Raw genomic sequence first — 13,944 nt, 5'->3', positions numbered from 1 at the left:
CATATCCCCTTACCCCCACCCCAACACCACCCCGATGCTCCCAACTTTTGCCTGGTAATCTAGTCTACTTCCAATATCCAGGAGGATAACTATATGTTTTTCTTTGGGTTAACCTTCTTATTTAGTTTCTCTAGGATCACGAATTGTAGGCTCAATGACCTTTACTTATGGCTAGAATCCACTTATGAGTGAGTACATACCATATTCATCTTTTTGGGTCTGGGTTATCTCACTCTATTTCCACCTATTTGCATGCAACATTCAAGATGTCATTGTTTGTTATCGCTGAGTAAAACTATAAAGTGTATATGTGCCACACCTTCTTTATCCATTCTTCTATTGAGGGGCACCTAGGTTGTTTCCAGGTTCTGGCTAATACAAATAGTGCTGCTATGAACATAGTTGAACAAATGTTTTTGTAGTATGATGGGGCATCTCATGGGTATATTCCCAAGAGTAAAATTGCTGGGTCCTAAGGCAGGTTGACTCCCAGTTTCCTGAGCAATCACCACACTGATTTCCAAAATAGTTGCACAAGTTTGCATTCCCACCAACAGTGGATGAGTGTTCCCCTTACTCCACACATCCACTCCAGCAGAGGCTATCATTGGTGCTTTTGATTTTAGACATTCTGACAGGTGTAAGATGGTATCTCAAAGTTGTTTTGATTTGCATTTCCCTGATCACTAAGGAGGTTGAGCATGACCTTAAGTGTCTTTTGGCCATTTGAACTTTTTTTTTTTTTTTTGGTTTTTCGAGACAGGGTTTCTCTGTGGCTTTGGAGCCTGTCCTGGAACTAGCTCTGTAGACCAGGCTGGTCTCGAACTCACAGAGATCCGCCTGCCTCTGCCTCCCGAGTGCTGAACTTTTTCTGTTGAGAATTCTCTGTTCAGTTGAATACCCCATTTTTTTAATTAGGTTAATTAGGTAAATTAGAGTTTTAATGTCTAGTTTCTTGAGTTCTTTTTTTTTTTTTTATTTTTTGAGACAGGGTTTCTCCGTAGCTTTTTGGTTCCTGTCCTGGAACTAACTCTTGTAGAACAGGCTGGCCTCGAACTCACAGAGATCCGCCTGCCTCTGCCTCCTGAGTGCTGGGATTAAAGGCGTGCGCCACCACCGTCTGAGTTCTTTATATATTTTGGAGATCAGACCTTTGTCTGATCTTTGGGTGAAGATCTTCTCCCAATCAGTAGGTTGCCTTTTTGTCTTAGCGACAGTGTCCTTTGCTTTACAGAAGCTTCTCAGTTTCAGGAGGTCCCATTTATTCATTGTTGCTCTTATTGTCTGTGCTTCTGGAGTTATACACGGGAAGTGGTCTACTGTGCCCATGTGTTGCAGTCTACTTCCCACTTTCTCTTCTATCAGGTTCAGTGTAGTCACATTAATATTGAGATCTGTAATCCATTTGGAGTTGAGTTTTGTGCATGGTGATAGATATGGATCTATTTTCATTCTTCTACAGGTTGACATCTAGTTATGCCATCACCATTTGTTAAAGATGTTTTCTTTCTTCCATTGTATACTTTTAGCTCCTTTGTAGAAAATCAGGTGTTCATAGGTTTGTGGATTAATATCTGGGACTTCGATTCTATTCTATTGGTCAACATCTCTGTTTTTGTGCCAATACCAAGCTGTTATCATTACTGTAGCTCTGTAATAGAGTTTGAAGTCAGGGATGGTAATGCCTCCGGAAGCACTTTTATTGTATAGGACTGTTTTGGCTATCCAGGGTTTTTTTTCCCCATATAAAGTTGATTATTGTTCTCTCAAAGGTCTGTGAAGAATTTTGTTGGGATTTTAATGGGGATTGCTTTGAATCTATAGATTGCTTTTGGTCAAATTGCCATTTTTACTATGCTGATCCTCCCAATCCAAATGCATGGGAGATCCTTCCATTTTCTGGTATCTTTTTAAATTTCTTTCTTCAAAGCCTTAAAGTTCTTGTCAAATAGATCTTTCACTTCCTTGGTTAGAGTTACCCCCAAGATACTTTATGCTATTTGTGGCTATCGTGAAAGGTGATGCCTCTCTGATTTCCCTCTCTGTTTCCTTATCCTTAGTGTATAGGAGGGCAACTGATTTTTGGAGTTGATCTTGTATCCTGCCACATTACTAAAGGTGTTTATCAGCTGTAGGAGTTCTTTGGTAGAGTTTTTGGGGTCTCTTATGTATACTATCATATCATCTGCGAATAACGACAGCTTAAATTCTTCCTTTCCAATACGAATACCCTTGATCCCCTTATGTTGTCTTATTGCTATTGCTAGAACTTCAAGCACTATATTGAATAGGTATGGAGAGAGTGGACAGCCTTGTCTTGTTCCTGATTTTAGTGGAATGGCTTTGAGTTTCTCTCCACTTAATTTGATGTTAGCTGTTGGTTTGCTCTATTTTGCTTTTATTATATTTAGATATGATCCTTGTATCCCTAATCTCTCCAAGACCTTTATCTTAAAGGGGTATTGAATTTTGTCAAGTGCTTTTTCAGCATGTATTGAAATCATGTTTTTTTTTCCTTCAGTTTATTTATATGATGGACTACATTGATAGATTTTTGTATGTTGAACAAGCCCTGCCTCTCTGAAATGAAGTCTACTTGATCATAATGTATATTTTTTTGGATGTGCTCTTGGATTCAGGTTGTATTTTATTGAGAATTTTTGCATTGATGTTCATGAGTGAGATTGGTCTGTAATTCTCTTTCTTGGTTAAGTCTTTCTTGCGTGGTTTTGGGATCAGCGTGACTGTAGCTTCATAAAAGGAGTTTGGCAATGACTCTTCTGTTTCTATTTTGTGAAATACCTTAAGGAGTATAGGTGTCAGCTCTTCTTGGAAGTTCTGGTAGAATTCTGCATTGAAACCATCTGGTCCTGGACTTTTTTTGGTAGAGAGGTTTCTGAAGACCGCTTCTAATTCCTCACAACTTACAGGTCTATTTAAACTGTTCACCTGGTCTTCATTTAATTTTGGTATATGGAACTTATCTAAAAAAGTGTCCATTTCTTTCACATTTTCCAATTTTGTGGCATACAGGCTTTTGTAGTGAATCTAAAGATTCTATGAATTTCCTCTGTGTCTGTGGTTATGTCCCCCTTTTCATTTCTGATCTTGTTAATTTGTGTGTTCTCTCTCTGCCGTTTGATTAGTTTGTATAGGGGTTTGTCAATCTTGTTGATTTTCTCTAGGAACCAGCTTTTTGTTTTATTGATTCTTTGGATTGTTTTCTGTGTTTCTATTTTGTTGATTTCAGCCTCAGTTTGATTATTTCCAGTCTTCTACTCCTCCTGGGTGAGACTGCTTTTTTTCTTCTCTAGAGCTTTCAGGTGTGCTGTTAAGTTAAGTGGGCACTTAGTGCAATGAACGTTCCTCTTAGCACTCCTTTGTAGTGTCCCATAGGTTTGGGTATGATGTGTCTTTATTTTCATTGAATTCAAGGAAGACTTTAATTTCTTTATTTCTTCCTTGACCCAGGGGTGGTTCAGTAGTTGACTGTTCAGTTTCCATGAGTTTGTAGAATTTCTGGGGCTAGAATGGTTGTTGAATTCTAACTTTATTCCATGGTGATCCAATATTACACAGGTGGTTACTACAATTTCTTTGTATCTATGGATGTTGGCTTTGTTTGATCAATTTTTGAGAAGGTTCCATGAGATCTTGAGAAAGTATATTCTTTTATGTTTGGGTGGAATGTTCTATCGATGTCTGTTAAGTCCATTTGGTTTATTACATCTGTTAGTTCTCTTATTGCTCTGTTAAGTTTCTGTCTGGATGACCTGTCCTTTGGTGAGAGAAGAGTATTGAAATCATCCACTATTAGAGTGTTTGACGTATGTTTTGAGTTCTTGTAATGTGTTTTTTACATATGTGGGTGCTTTTATATTTGGGGCATAGATATTCAGGATTGAGACTTCCTCCTGATAAATTGTTCCTGTTATGAGTATAAAGTGTATAAACCTTTTCCCAACCCTTTCCTATAAGCGAGTGTCTGTCTTTGAATTTGAGGTGTGTTTCTTGTAAACAGTAGAACGTTGATCCTGATTTCGTATCCATTCTTTTAACCTGTGCCTTTTTATTGCTGAATTGAGTCCATTGATATTAAGTGATATTAATGACCAGTGGTTGTTAACTCTGGTTACTTTTTCTGGTGGTAGTGTTTGTGTGTTTCCCTTCTTTGAGTTGTGCTGGTAGAGGGTTGTCAGATGCTTGTGTTATTATGGGTGTTGTTGGCTTCCTTGGTTTGTGATTTTCCTTCTAGTATTTTCTGTAAAGCTGTGTTTGTGGCTACATATTGTTTAAATTTTTTTTGTCCTGGAATATTTTGTTTTCTCCATTGATGGTGAATGCAAGCTTTGCTGGGTATAGTAGTGTGGGCTTTCATCTATGGTCTCTTAGTGTCTGTAGCACATATATTCAAGACCTTCTGGCTTTCATGGTTTCCACTGAGAAGTCAGGTGTAATTCTGATAGGTTTCCCTTTATATGTTACTTGACCTTTTTCCCTTTCAGCTCTTAATTTTTGTTCTTTATACTGTATGTTTTGCGTTTTGATTATTATATGGCTAGGGGATGCTTTTTTTTTGATCCAGTCATTTGGTGTTCTGTATGCTTCTTGTACCTTCATAGGAATATCCTTCTTTAGGTTGGGAAAGTTTTCTTCTATAATTGTGTTGAATATATTTTCTGGGTAATTCTCCTTCTTCTACCCTTATTATTCTTAGGTTTGGTCTTTTCATGGTGTCTCAGATTTCCTGGATGTTTTGTGTTAAGAATTTGTTGGATTTGCTCTTTTCTTTGATCAATGAGTTTATTTCCTCTATAGTATCTTCAATGTCTGAAATTCTTTCTTCTATCTCTTGTATTCTGTTGGTAATACTTGTCTCTGTAGTTCCTGTTTGTTTACCCAGATTTTCCATATCCAGCCTTCCCTCGGTTTGTGTTTTCTTCATTAGCTGCATTTGATTTTTCAATTCTTGAACTGTTTCCCTTACCTGTTTGATTGTTTTTTTCTTGGTTTTCTTGGGTATCTTTGAGAGATTTATTCATTTCCTCTACCTTTTTGTTTGTCTGCCTATGGCTTTTTTTTTGCCACCATTATAGGCCAAAGGTGCATGCACACAGAGCTTCAGCCCCACCTGGCTAGGTTTTTTTTTTTTCTTCACAAGGCCTCTGATTGAGTTTGGGCTTTTCCAATTGTAGCTCCTCTGAAACAGTCACCAGCTTCCACCCAAACTCCAGAACTACCTGGGCTCCAAATGCCACAGGACTCACTCACTCTAGACTGGCCAGTTCTGCCATCAGGCAGTAACCCCCCACACACACCACCACACATGTTTTCTCTGAATTACAAAGACAGCCATCCCCCCCCCCCCCAGTGCTTACGGGCTCTCCTTGAAACCCATTTTTGGGCTGCTGCCAAATTTGGTAGCTGGCTTGAGATCCAGTCAGGCTTTTACTGTTCTACACAGCAGCAGTCAGTCTCACATGTTCATCGGCATTGTTGTAGATTTGGTAAGACAATTAATTCTTGAAGGAATTAGTTAAATATTATCATTTTTTTTATCACAGCATGCCATATGAGACTATTGCTTCCTTGATTCTCCCTAAATCTAACATTGGCATAGGAATCCAGTTAGGTGTAACAGAACCTCTGCCATCTGGTGATTCCTGTAAGGTTACTGGTTATATTATTAAGGTTGGTTGTTTGAAAACTTTAGACTGCTCCTCTCTATTTTTATAATCCAGTGCTGAATGGCTCTCCCTTAAAGTCCTTGGTCTGGATTTTAATATCTCTGTGATCTGTTTTATTAGGTTTTTCTAAGAACTGTATCTTAGCATTCATATTAAAACAACTTTTTTAGTGATAAGACAAAAATGATAAGGCTGATAGTATTTACAATTGATATCACATAAATCCCATCAAAATTAGTTATCCTTTCATTTAATCATTCCATTTTGAAACTGTCTAGCATATTATCATACAGAGACCCAAATCCTTCCATTCTAATGGTTTCCCCCATTTTTTAGTGTGGTAAAAAACTCCCTTTTAACTAATTTGGAAAAGCCCAAACTTTTGAGTGCTATGTACATTTACAATGGAATTTTATCTAGCTATGAAGAAGCACAAGTGTCATTTGCAGGGAAATGGAAGCACTTGGAGATTATTGTGCTAAACAAATCAAATCAGACTCAGAGAAAATATCACGGTCTTTCTCATTTACAGATTTGTAGATTATATGTAGATATACAAAATCATGTATGTGTGTATGACATGGAAACAAGTGAAATTGTTTAAGAGAATGAAGGGGACTAATGGCAGGGTATGAGGTTATATGTGTGTTGGGAGGACACGGTCAGGTACAGTATGTCTACAAAATGTCCTTATGAAATCCAGAATAATGTATACTGAATAGATGCCCAAAAAAGAATAAGCATGACAAAATTGGGAGGATGGGGTGGGGGAAGAAGGGAGGGTGGATAGGGAAGAAGAGGTGGTAAAGGGAGGGTTGAGGAGAACTTGAGGGAACAGAATAGGCAAGATGGAAGACGGACAGAAATGAGAGCAAGGAAAGAGATATCTTGATTGAGAGAGCCACTATGGGGTTACCAAGAATACTGGCTCTAGAGAAATTCCCAGGAATCCATAAGGATGACCCCAGCTAAGAGCCTAAGCAATAGAGGAGAGAGGGTCCGAAGTACCCTTGCCCTGTAGTCAGACTAATGAATATCCTAAATATCACCTTAGAACCTTTCTTTATCCAGCAACTGATGGAAACAGAGGCAGAGACCTGCAGCTCCCAATGTCCACTGAAACAATCACCTGAGCTAATGGGAGCTCACCAACTCCAGCAGAACTGGGAAGGAACAAGCAAAGGACCAAACTAGTCCCTCTGAATGTGGTTGACAGTTTTATGGCTGGGGCAGACTGCAGGACCACTGGCAGTGGCACCAAGATTTATCCTTACTGCTTGTACTGGCTTTTGGGGAACTTATTCCCTTTGCATAGATACCTTGTTCAACCTAGATATAGCAGGGAGGGCCTTGGATGTTCCCTAAAGCAATGTGCCTTACCCTCTCTGAGGAATGGATAGGGGTGGGGTAGGGAGGTGTGTGGAAGGGATGGGAGAAGGGGAGGGAATAGGAACTTGAATTTGGTATGAATAATGAAAAAGGGTAAGTTTGTTTTCTTTTTAAAAAATACAAAAATAAAAAAGAATAAGTAATCTATACCTAATTGATCATCATACGTACATGTGCTCATATTTTGCTGACTATAACAAAAATTATTACCTAGGAACCAATTCATTACATTTTGATGTTTCACCAGGCTTTTACACTAACTTCTAAATGTGTATGTGTGTGTGTGTGTGTGTACAAATGTCTATGTGTACACACACACATATATATGAAACTTGAGAGATGTGTTCAGATGTATTCACTTCAATATTCATGTCTTTATTTCAAAGAGGATGAAAACACTTGGATAAGGACATTACTGGTATTTATGTAAACTAACCAAACAAACAAAAAAGGGGGGCTAGAGATGACTTACTAGATAAAAGCGTTCACTCTCCAAACATGATAGCCTGGTGACCTGAGATCAATTCCTGGAATCAATTTAAATGAAGAAGGAGAGAATCCACTCCACAAAGGTGTCCTCTGAATTTTATATGAGCTCCAGGGCATGAGTGTCAGCTCTCAACACATATACACATCACATACAAACAACAACAATAATAAATAGAATTATTTTGGGGACAAGGTCTTACTATGTAGTTCTGGTTGGTCTTGAACTCAAAAATATACAACTGCTTTTGATTTTTGAGTGCTAAAATTAAATGCATATGCCACTACACCCAGATAATAAATAGTTTTAGAGGAAAAAAACTTGTCAAAGACTGCAAATTTACACCACAAAAACATAAAATCTGTAAAGCATAATTTCAAATCAACAACTGAGCTTTGTCCATCTCTGAAGAAATGAAACTTATAGCCAGAAGTGATGGCACAGGACCATAATCCTGGCATTCAGTAGGTTGAGGTACAAGACTTCAAGAAGTTTAAAAGCAACAATAAGTTAAACACTGAGCCCTACGACAAAAGAATGGAGCTAAGGGAAAGGAGAGAGGGAAGAAAAGAATGGGAAAAGAAGAGAGAAGGAAAGGGAAGAAGGGAGGGGAGGAGAAAATGAAAGAGAAAGGAAAGTAGAAAGGAAGAAAGAGATGCAAGTTAATAATATCATGGAGTTAAATTTAAGATGTTAATGAAAATGTTGAACAGTACAGCTTAATCAGATGTGTAGAAGTGAACTTGTACAAAGACCAAACTCCTGGGTCCGTAATGAGATGATCATGGTAAGATTTATCTTTGCGGTATATGTACCATTTCAAATTTAATTCACACAATTAATTCCACCTGCATTATACAATCAACTAATAAATATTAAATAGATTCTAGAAGCTTAGTAATTCTGGCAAGGTTTAATGGTAAACTGAGAAAATTCTAGAGACAAGCCTCAGTTTGAATCCTGGCTTTCCCATTTAGAGTCTACTGTATGTGTAGACATTTGAATCTTAGTTAGCACCTAGAAGCGTTCATTCATATTCCCATATATCTTTATTTGTTGATACTAAATCTTAAGTGTTCAATATATTTTACTGCTACAGGAACCAAGTATAATTAAAGTTTTTCTCAGGCCTACTATCTGTTACCACAGACTTGAACTATTCCAAGTTAGAAACTCTCCAGTATCAGAAAACAAAACTTGAATCCCATGCCTACTTAGTTTTGGATTTCACTTTATGTAACATACATCTTAATGAAGTAGCGAAGGACCACATAGACCAGTCAGTACAATTAACAAAATTATGAAGATGTGAGTCTTGATGCACCCCTGCTACCCTATATCCTGAAAGGATGGAACGAAATAGCCTTAAGTGCTTCAGTGACTCTTACAAATTGAAACATTAAGATATAATTCAAAATACTGGCTGACAACAGGGCAAATTACTTGGAAAAAGCTAAGGCATTGTGATATTTATATCAAGTACACAAATTTCAAGACTTACTGGCCAAAAGAAACTGAATTAAGGGCAAGACCCCCTGTAGAACATAACTGTTCCAAATAAAGAAGTTAAGAAACACTGGCTACATAGAACTAAAGTCCTTGAAAGGCTCAACTACCATGGCCCCAAAACTCTCAATTCTGGTTAAAAAGGTGGAAATCAGTATTGATTTTCTTTAAACATGAAAAAAAAAAGCTATGGCATTGTTGTAACTCCTGACATAAAAGTCACTTAAGAGCAAGATGTATGTCAGATCTTACTATGAGTATTAGAAAGCACCAGAGTCAATGAGAGCAATCAATAATGTAATCAATAAATAGGGGATGAAAAGATGCTTAGTTATTCCCCAAAATTACACATAAAGTAAGAAAAGACAACTTACATAAGGGGTAAATGTTACCCAGTCCAAAGAAGAATCAATAATTTCAAATACAAACAAAAGAACGGCATAAGGCATATTTATTTATTTATTTATTTAGTTAGTTAGTTAGTTAGTTAGTTAGTTTTTTGAGACAGGGTTTCTCTGTGTAACAGCCTCAGCTGTCCTAGAACTTACTCTACACCAGGCTGGCCTTCAACTCACAAAGATCTGCCTGTCTTTGCCTCCCAAGTGCTAGGATTAAAGGCATGCACCATCATCAACAGGCTAGACACAATTGTTTTCTAAATGAGAAAAACAGAATTAAATATTCAAAGTAAAGATTTAGATGTGATTTTCAAGCTAACTTTTCAGAAGAAAGCTATACTTTTTTAGATATATAAGCTCATGGAAGAATGTACTTTTGGACCACCTACCATGTGCCAGGTTATACTAAATATAGGAAAATCCTGCAGAACAAAACAGATGAATCACAGGCACACGAATGGAGTTTTACATTCTACACACGGTAACATAAAGTGTCATTTCTGAATTATCAAACCAGGAAAGGGAGAATGTTGCAATGCTTAAGAGTAATCAGGGGAAAGTGACACCTTAGTAAAGAGCTAAGGGAGGCAGTCAGGCACCATCCACAGATAAAAGTACTCCAGCACAAAGAACAGCTGTGGATGGATGTTCAAGCACAGAAAGGGGCGGGGCCATGGTGAAGAGAACAGGAGCAGCTAAATTCTTGGAGGGTTACTTTAAATTACTTCATTTTTATTCTGGGTGTAAAGGAAAGGCACTGGAGGCTGTTTGCAAGGAGGGAATGACCTGTAACATTTAACCTGGCTGGCTGATTGGAGATGGGGGGAAACCAAAAAGCAGGAGCCCATTTATGAAGTATCTGTAGAGTTCCAAGTGAAAGCTGATAGTAGGTAACTTCAACGGAGAAAGCAGCAGTCGTGATGCAGAGCACTTACTCCCATTCGGGATGTACTCTGGAAGTAAGGACAGACAGAATGTGCCAACAACTTGGAAGTGGAGTAAGAGTGGGAAGAATGACTCGACAGCTCTTTGTCAAAGCACCTGGAAGGATGGAATAATGAAGGTGGAAGACTGTAGGCAATATGGCTTAAATGACAAGTGGGAGAGCTACTTATATCTGACACAAACATTCAGACAGACCTCAAGTGAAAAGTCTAAAGATTTAACAATTCGCAACGTATAGAATTAAATTGCTCTGATAAAATATTATATAAAATGGCTTACTTCTCATATATAATTTTCCAACTTAAAACGCTAAGATTTTCTCTTAACTATCTAGTAAACTTTATTCATTATTTAATACACATGTTAAATGAGAGACAGGAAATCAATTATGGAGACAGAAATATATAAAACCCAAGAAAAAATATTAATGTATGGATAGGGAAAGTATATAAAGCATCAAAACAAAGTCATTGTGAGTTTCGGGTTACAAAATGGAACACTGACATCATGGTATGTGCTATGTTTAAAAAAGGTACTTAATGTGTAGCTGATGTTGCCTAGATCCAAAAGTAAAACCCACTGGATGGACAGGTCTCTTTAAATCATATTCTGGCCAGCAGACAAGTGACTCTTCCAAGTAGATGGACCTATTCTCTGTCCCTCCACTCCAACATACGATGCACACAATACTACATTAATCTGCCTATGTCCATGAGTAAACAGGAAAAGAAACTGCTTGTTAAAAGAACACTGGCTCCTCACTTGGGTCCAGAAGGTAACTAAAAAGAATCAGTAGAAAACCCTAGCATCTCTGTCTTCATTTTGTACCTGCCTCTTTCTTTCAGTCTGTACACATATCAATCATTTAAAGCCTGTCTAAAATTGATAACTGATAAAAAGTGAATTTGTTATACGTTTCTCTAAGCAGCCTCATTCCCTTCCAAGGCTGAAAGCTCAAAGAGTAATTAAAGTATTTTGCCATCAATGTATATGAAGTTCTGTTCCACCTCGGTCTGCCCTCGCTGTCCTAAACCTATAGACTAAACCTAGGACTATATGAACAGTGAAGCCTTACAGGTCACCCCAGGATAAAAACAGAGGCTGCTTCTCACTAGCAATAGGAAGTATCTGCTCAAATGATAAGGACTTCTCCAGAGTCCCTAACAGAAATGGAACAGACACATATAACCCACTAGAGTAGTTTGATCAAGAATACTGCTCTTACAGAGGACCTGAGTTTGGTTACCAGCACTCACACTGGGCAGGTCACAACCACCTCTAACTCCAGCTCCAGGGGATTTGATCCTCTTTTCTTGCATCTAAAGGTAACTGCAGACATGCATAAATTAAAAAAAAATCATTTTTAAAAATAAAATTTTATTCATCAGAGTTCCTCATCTAAAGCACAAAACATAGAGAAACGAATCGAGAATGTTTTTAAATTCTCAAAGTGATTATCTATAACTAGTAATATTTTAGAGACATAGGGAGAATTTAAGGTCATACACCAAGTAACAGAAATCCCAGCAGCACCTGGGAACTTATTAAGACAAAACTTTCAGACTGCCACCCAGATACCTAGAATCAGAAACTCAGAAGTGGGGCCCAGTGTTTTGTGTATTAATAGGCTATCTAGATGATACTATGATACATGGCCAACGTGGAAAATTCTAGCTTAGAGCACTAAAGGCTCAGTTTTCTCAAGGAGTCAAATGAAAATGACTATTGGACTATATATATAATCCTTGAACACTGGAATCCTATTTTCCACCTTCTCTTGCCTTATATATTCGACATTTTACACATGGAGTTTTTGAGTAGTTAAGAAAAAATCAGATGTTCCCACTTCCTGAGTTGCCCTACTTCTCACCACTATATGATAACAAATCATCAGTTTAACCTTTACCTTCCATTGTTGTCACCCATATTATATATAAAGATGTTTTCCACTCAGAATATCATGTCATATCTTTTAGTATTAAATCTGTGGATGCCATGTCAAATCAAGTTTGGGGAAAAAGTTTCATGTACCATGCCAACATTAGTCCCATACCGGGCACACCTCTTTTCAGAAGGAGAGAGAACCTGAGCTGAAATAACTATTCTGTTTCAATGATTTGGGATATTTATTTAAATGATTAGTAAGGGATAGGAAATTATTTTTACAATTGTTTTGGGGAATTAAACATCATCAAATCTACCAATGCCTGCCTTAAGTATCGGCAATAGTGTACTCCCTTTTCTTATTCCTTATTCTGAACATCGACTATGGCGGGGGGAAGAAGAATCTTAACATTAGTGAGTGCTACTCAACTGTCCGATGGCATGGCATGCCAGGCTAGCATCTTGTCTTCTACTGTCTTATCAGTTCAATACTACATTTCTCAGAATTACTGTCAGCATGTTCACAATAGCTGCCTCATTCATGTAATGTGGCAATTTTCTGGCTAGCACTTATCTTTCAGATTATACTCCATCTCACACACAGAGAGTGTCTGTAGAAAATCAAGAGTAGAATTCGTTGAAACTTTGTCCCAAGCTGAAAACTATTTTTACAAGATTTCTGAGGTAGAAGCAACATGCAGATTATATGGGGCCAAGGGGAAGGCAGAACAGAATATACAGAAAGAACATGGGTTTGAGAATATAGGACTTAATAAGATCAAGTATTTTTCAAAAACTTCTAAAATTACATTTTTATGTATGTGCACAGATGGGTTTTGAGGTTATGTACACTGTCAAAGAACACTTTCCAGGAATTGGTTTTCTCCTTCCACCATGTAATTTCTGAGGAATGAATTCATGTTAGGAGGCCGGGCAGTAAGAGCTATCTAACCAGCCCTGAGTTGAAGTCTTAATTCAAGCTCACTTTATAAAACAGGACACGGTCTCTGTTCTGCTCTGTTTGGCTCAGCACCACAAGAGGGTGGCCTGGCCCCCTTCATGCCACAGTACTATTATACTATCTTATATTGTTGATATCTAAACTATATTATAACAAAAAGTCCTTGAGAATAAGCTTATATTTACACACACATTCAATATTCAATATACACAAGAATTATCTTAATATATCAGATTAACTTCCATTCTTTCATATAACCAAATTAACTTTATCAAATAACAAACATGATCTTGTCCAGTTCCGTTTCAGAATATTATAAAGGCAACTTGCTCTAAAGAAAATTTCCTGCTAGCACTTTAAAAACCATTTTCACTATTAGGACTCTGGATCATAGCTCCCCAAACCTTTATTAAGTTATAGGTTGTCTAGTTTGATCATGGGGTTAGCTTACCACCTAAAACTGTACTTCAGTGTTTATCTGCTTGCCTGGCTATGTGTAAACTCCTGGAGAAGAAGAGCCGTATCACACTCAAGGTTAGTTCCTTTGTTTTCATGGTCTCGAGGCTAACTTAGGGCTCTGCAGTTGCTAGGCAAGTGCTCTGCCCCTGAGCCTTGTTCAGTTTTTTTTTTTACTATTTCTATTTATTATTGTTTGTGTGTGTGTTTGTGTGAACATCATATGTGTAT

General features: G+C 37.6%; 1 protein-coding gene across 4 annotated transcripts in view; it reads right to left on the bottom strand.

Annotated features, from left to right (window-relative positions):
* The window catches only part of Ankib1 (ankyrin repeat and IBR domain containing 1), a 102,449-nt gene that overhangs the window by 81,319 nt on the left and 7,186 nt on the right, over positions 1–13,944 (bottom strand). The window lies entirely within an intron of this gene.

The sequence above is a fragment of the Microtus pennsylvanicus genome, chromosome 19 (genome assembly GCF_037038515.1).
Source record: "Microtus pennsylvanicus isolate mMicPen1 chromosome 19, mMicPen1.hap1, whole genome shotgun sequence".
NCBI lineage: Eukaryota > Metazoa > Chordata > Mammalia > Rodentia > Cricetidae > Microtus > Microtus pennsylvanicus.
This window is presented reverse-complemented; position numbering and strand designations above follow the sequence as displayed.